Here is a 5395-nt window from a genome sequence, read left to right as displayed (position 1 = left end):
AGCTGACCCCTCCCCCCCCCCCAACATAATTCCCTATGATGTCATCTGTAAACATTTATGGTATATTGATGACCTCTAATGAACAGGAAAGGCCCAAGATCCCATCGGGTGGGAAGTGAATCACTAAGGACCCGACTCAAGTTCACAAGGGGCTTCCAGATATAAGTTTCCAGGTCCAAGATACTTGGAAGACCCTTTAGAAAAACCCGGAGCAGGTCCAGGACTCTCAATAGCAGGACCGGGATAGATGGAGGGGCCCTTTAGAAGACTCAAGTGCAGGTCCAGAACAGTTGAAGGACCTTTTACATCTCTCGGAAGCAGGACCAGGGTAGTTGAAGGACCTTTTAGAAGTCCCAATAGCAGGACCAGGATAGATGGAGGGATAATTTGTAATCCTTGAGAGCAGGACCAGGATAAATGAAAGGACTTTTTAGAAGCCTCAAGTGCAGGTCCAGGATAGTTGAGAGGCATTTTAGAACCTTTGGAATCAGATCCAGGACAGTTGAAGGGACCTTTTATAACCCTGAGAAGCAGGACCAGGAAAGTTGAAGGACCTTTTAGAAGTCCCAATAGCAGGACCAGGATAGTTGAAGAACCTTTCATAACCCTCTAAAGCTGGTTACACCTCATTGCCGTCTAAAAAAACACCCAAATTCAACTTTACTTCACCATCTCCATTGATCCCAAAGCAATTTGCAAAATTGGGCGCTGGTGAGGCTGCATTGATGGGCGCTGGTGAGGCTGCATTTGATGGGCGCCGGTGAGGCTGCATTTGATGGTCACTGGTGAAGCTGCAATTGATGGACTCTGGTGAAGCTGCATTTGATGGGCGCTGGTGAAGCTGCAATTGATGGACACTGGTGAGAGGCTGCATTGATGGGCACTAGTAAGGCTGCATTTGATGGGCGCTGGTAAGGCTGCATTTGATGGGCACTGGTGGGGCTGCATTTGATGGGCGCTGGTGAGGCTGCATTTGATGGGCGCTGGTGAGAGGCTGCATTTGTTGGGCGCTTCTTTAAAAATTGGGGCATACATGGGCAAGGCAAAGGGGGTGGAGTCAGGGGTGGAGCCAAGGGGGGGCAGCAAAATGAGGTTTCGCCTAGGGTGTCAAAAATCCTTGCACCAGCCCTGGTTACATTACTGCTCATTCATCCACATTGTAGGAATAAATCTGGTGACAGGTCCTCTTTAATTCCTTGACGAAGCCCGTGCTCCCAGCGGACCCGGCGGCTCCGGCGTGGCCTCGGTTGCCTGAAGCGTGCTCCGGAATGGCGCCGCAGACTGAGAGCGTTTGTCGTCCTCACTTCAATACAGAAAGGTCTTCCTGTCGGCTTGTCCTTGACTCTCCGCCGCCGTGTGAAATATTCACGGGTGAGTGACGGTTCCTCGCCGGCTCCGCTAAGAAGAGCCTTTCAACATGAATTAAGCATCTCCGGCCGTCTTCTGCCACCCGCGCTGAGACTGGCACAAGTTCACCGGATGAGCCGCCACGCGGCAGGTGAGCGCCGAGCCGCCGAGGGGAAATCACAGCGATTACGATCGCTTTAGGTGATTTTTCGTTGTAAAACGTATCAAGTCACTTCCTGGGATCAGATAAAAGAAAAGGCCGTACGGGGGGGGTGCAGCGGGGGCACTCCTGGCCGGCGCAGAGTCTCTGGAGGAAGCTTTATTAAAGAGGTTGAGTTAGAGGACACGGAAATCATACGGACCCCCCCGACGCCTCCGATTGGCACGGAACAAAGCCGTTCAAAATATGAGTGCAGATCGCTAGACAGGGAGCGACGTCTGATGGGGGGGCATCGAGGTGGTTTGAAGGGCATTTCCAGGGCCTTCTTTAGTATTGATTGGACCCGGGGCAAACGTTTTCTTGGGCCCTCCCGAATCCACTTATCAACTATTCGGGGCTCAAGAGGCAGCTGTTTCGGGCCACACAACAATGACTGGGCCGGGGGGGGGGGGGGCAGAGGCCCCTTTTGCCCTGTGTTAGATGGCCCTGGACATTTCCTGTCTTTTACAAATCACCCCACTTTCCAACGTCCCATCAATCAATGGCATACATATCGCTCAGTGCCGGGGGGGGGGGGCAAGGTCATCTAGAGCCCCCCGGGGCAAAGTACCCAAACAGTGCCCCGCCTGCCCACCAAAAAAATCCTCTCCCTCTTCCCAAAAAAAAGGTTTGAGTGCTAATCTTCACACTTATCTCCTAAGCATGAATTCCCTTTGCAAGCCAAAATTCCCCCCCCCTAAAATAATTCCCCCTCATCCAGTACAAATGCCCCCCCCCCCCTCCAGGACAATTCCTCCACCCCCTCAAATTTCCCCTCTGTGCAAAATCACCCTCCTCCAAATCACCCTCTCCCTGCATAAATTCCCCCAAATCCCCCTTACTAACATAAATCCACTCTCCTAGTACAAATCCCCCCCCCCCCATAATCACCAAAATAATATATAGCCACAGTGCCCCGCCTGTCCACCCCTTGTTCAAGAGGCAAAGGTGTAGCCCTTGGAAGTCACACATCTAAGGCGTACTAGAGAGGTGAATGGAGTGGCAACCTTAGCCTGGACTCCAACCAGGCCACACCTCCAATGTGTTTCACCACTCTGCCCCCCCCTCTGACCGGGCCACGCCCCAACATGTTTCACTCCGCCCCCCGGAGCTTAGTCTAGCCCACCCCTTGTTCAAGAGACAAAGGGGAAGCCCTTGGAGGTCACACATCTAAGGCGGGCAAGAGAGATGAATGGAGTGGCAACCTTAGACTGGCCTCTGACCAGGCCACACCTCCAACGTGTTTCACCACTCTGCCCCCCCCTTCTGACCGGACCACGCCCCAACATGTTTCACTCTGCCCCGCGGGAGCTTAGTCTTGCCCACTTCTTGTTCAAGAGACAAAAGGGAAGCCCTTGGAGGTCACACATCTAAGGCGTCCTGGAGAGGTGAATAGAGTGACAACCTTAGCCTGGCCTCTGACCAAGCCACGCCCCCAACGTGTTTCACTCTGCCCCCCGGAGCTTAGTCTTGCCCACCCCTTGTTCAAGAGACAAAGGGGTAGCCCTTGGAAGTCACACATCTAAGGTGTACTAGAGAGGTGAATGGAGTGGCAGCCTGGCCTCTGACCAGGCCACACCTCCAACGTGTTTCACCACTCTGCCCCCCCCCCTCTGACCGGGCCATTTTTCACTTCACCCCCCGGAGCTTTGTCTTGCCCACCTCTTGTTCAAAAGAAAAAGGGGTAGCCCTTGGAAGTCACACATCTAAGGCGTCCTAGAGAGATGAATGGAGTAGCAACCTCAGCCTGGACTCTGACCTGGCCATGCCCCCTAAGTGTTTTACCCTGCCCTCCCGGAGCTTCGTCTTGCCCACCCCTTGTTCAAGAGACAAAGGGGTAGCCCTTGGTAGTCACACATCTAAGGCGTCCTAGAGAGGTGAATGGAGTGGCAACCTCAGCCTGGATTCCGACCAGGCTACGCCCCCAACTTGTTTCACTCCGCCCCCATGGAGCTTAGTCTTGCCCACTCCTTGTCCCAGCCCTGATATCGCTTCTTAGCCTTTTGGCTGAGATCAAGTGTAGTATCTGTTCTTACCAGTGTCCAGTAGGGGCGCTACGCCATCATTCTTACCTTTTGGTAGGAAGGGCTGGCTGTATAGCGCCCCTGTGGGTATGACGGGGGCTCTGAAGGCTTGTATCGGCTTGAACAGAAACCAGGGTGCCCACAGGCAGTTGGGCCAGGGGAGTAATTATTACCCCTCCCCCCCTCTGGAAAACCGGATGGGCCACGTTCCTCCTGGTTTAAATGGATCTATGTTGTCTGGCCATTTGCTGGGAAGGCCGAGAGCCCACAATGTCTGTAAGTGGTTGCGCCCAGGCCCGCTGAATGAAATCATGGGGCCCTGTACAGCCTACCATTGGGGGACCCCTTCAGCTCCACCCCTGGTCCCGCCCCTGGTCCCTCCTTCAGCCCCACCCCTGGCCCGACCCCAGAACCTGCCTTGAAACAAAGTCAATATGGCCAATGCCATATTGTGCTGCAGACAGTGCCACCCATGACGCCAATAGCATAATGCCATTGGCAGCATGGGTGGCACTGTCTCTGCAGGCAGCACATGCCTTATGGGCCATAATGATCGGTCATGGCTGGAGGATTTCTTTTTTTAATTATTTTAACATTAATTACTTATCTGTTCAGGTTGCCCGGGCCCCCCTGCTGGCCCAGCCTGGTAAAACAGGGCTAGTTGTACTGGCCCATCAGCGGGCCCTGGCTGCGCCAGAGTGCGCTTAACTTGGGTGCGGGACCCCATTGTATGAACAATTTTTCTGCACTGTGCCTCCAAGGGTTGGACCTTTTGATTCCGAGTCCGGGGGCAAATTTTACTACCAGGCCCCGGGGCCCGGCCAGCACACATTGCACAGCCACTTATTTATTTTTTCTCCTCACGTTTGTCACTTTTTACTTGTGCGTGTTTTTTCACCGGATGGTGACGGTGAGTCCTCCAGCTTGTCCTGAAGTCTAGGGGGAGGATGTGTGGCCCTCAGGTTCCTTCCTCCCCTGAACCTGGGGGGTCTCTCTTTGAGAGAGCCCCTTGACCTAGAAGGTTGGAAGCCCCTTGACCTCAGTGGTTGGATTTAGTTGGCCATGAGGAGAGGGGTCCACCAGACCCTTTGACCCTTTGGCTAGGTGGACCCAAATTCACAACCTTGTCCCAGTCAGGAGCCTGGCGCCCCTGGGGGGGTTCAGGTTAGAGGTCCTACCCATCCCCCCCTGGAAGCCCCTTGACCTCAGTGGTTGGATTTAGTTGGCCATGAGGAGAGGGGTCCACCAGACCTTTTGGCTAGGTGGACCCAAATTCACAACCTTGTCCCAGTCAGGAGCCTGGCGCCCCCGGGGGGGGGGGGGTTCAGGTTAGAGGTCATACCCATCCCCCCCCCTGGAAGCCCCTTGACCTCAGTGGTTGGATTTAGTTGGCCATGAGGAGAGGGGTCCACCAGACCTTTTGGCTAGGTGGACCCAAATTCACAACCTTGTCCCAGTCAGGAGCCTGGCGCCCCCGGGGGGGGGGGGTTCAGGTTAGAGGTCCTACCCATCCCCCCCCCCCCCACATTACTCTACAATCCTTTTGGGTGGTGAATTCATTTCCCTGTTTGAAACCAATGCGGTTGGAGTTTTCCTTTAAGCTGTTTTACCAGAAATGGAGAATATTCCTCCGCAGAATAATCTCGGCGTGCCGCTCGGCGGTCTTTACATTTTCTCGCTCTCAATAAACGGTTTTAATTCTTCTCATAGCAATCATTGGCGGACTCGGCGGCCCCCGGCCTGGCATTGACGGCGATCGCGGCGCTCGACATTCTGTGTTTTTCTGTTGATCTTTAAACCTTACAAGGTTTATCTATAATTGGAT

General features: G+C 54.0%; 1 pseudogene; it reads left to right on the top strand.

Moving 5' to 3' along the window:
• The first annotated feature begins 3533 nt into the window (after positions 1–3533).
• On the top strand, positions 3534–3623 carry LOC120946308 (annotated as a pseudogene).
• Positions 3624–5395: the final 1772 nt, after the last annotated feature.

This window comes from Rana temporaria, chromosome 7, assembly GCF_905171775.1.
Source record: "Rana temporaria chromosome 7, aRanTem1.1, whole genome shotgun sequence".
NCBI lineage: Eukaryota > Metazoa > Chordata > Amphibia > Anura > Ranidae > Rana > Rana temporaria.
Note: the sequence above shows the minus strand (reverse complement) of the source record. Positions and strands in the feature narration are given on the sequence as shown.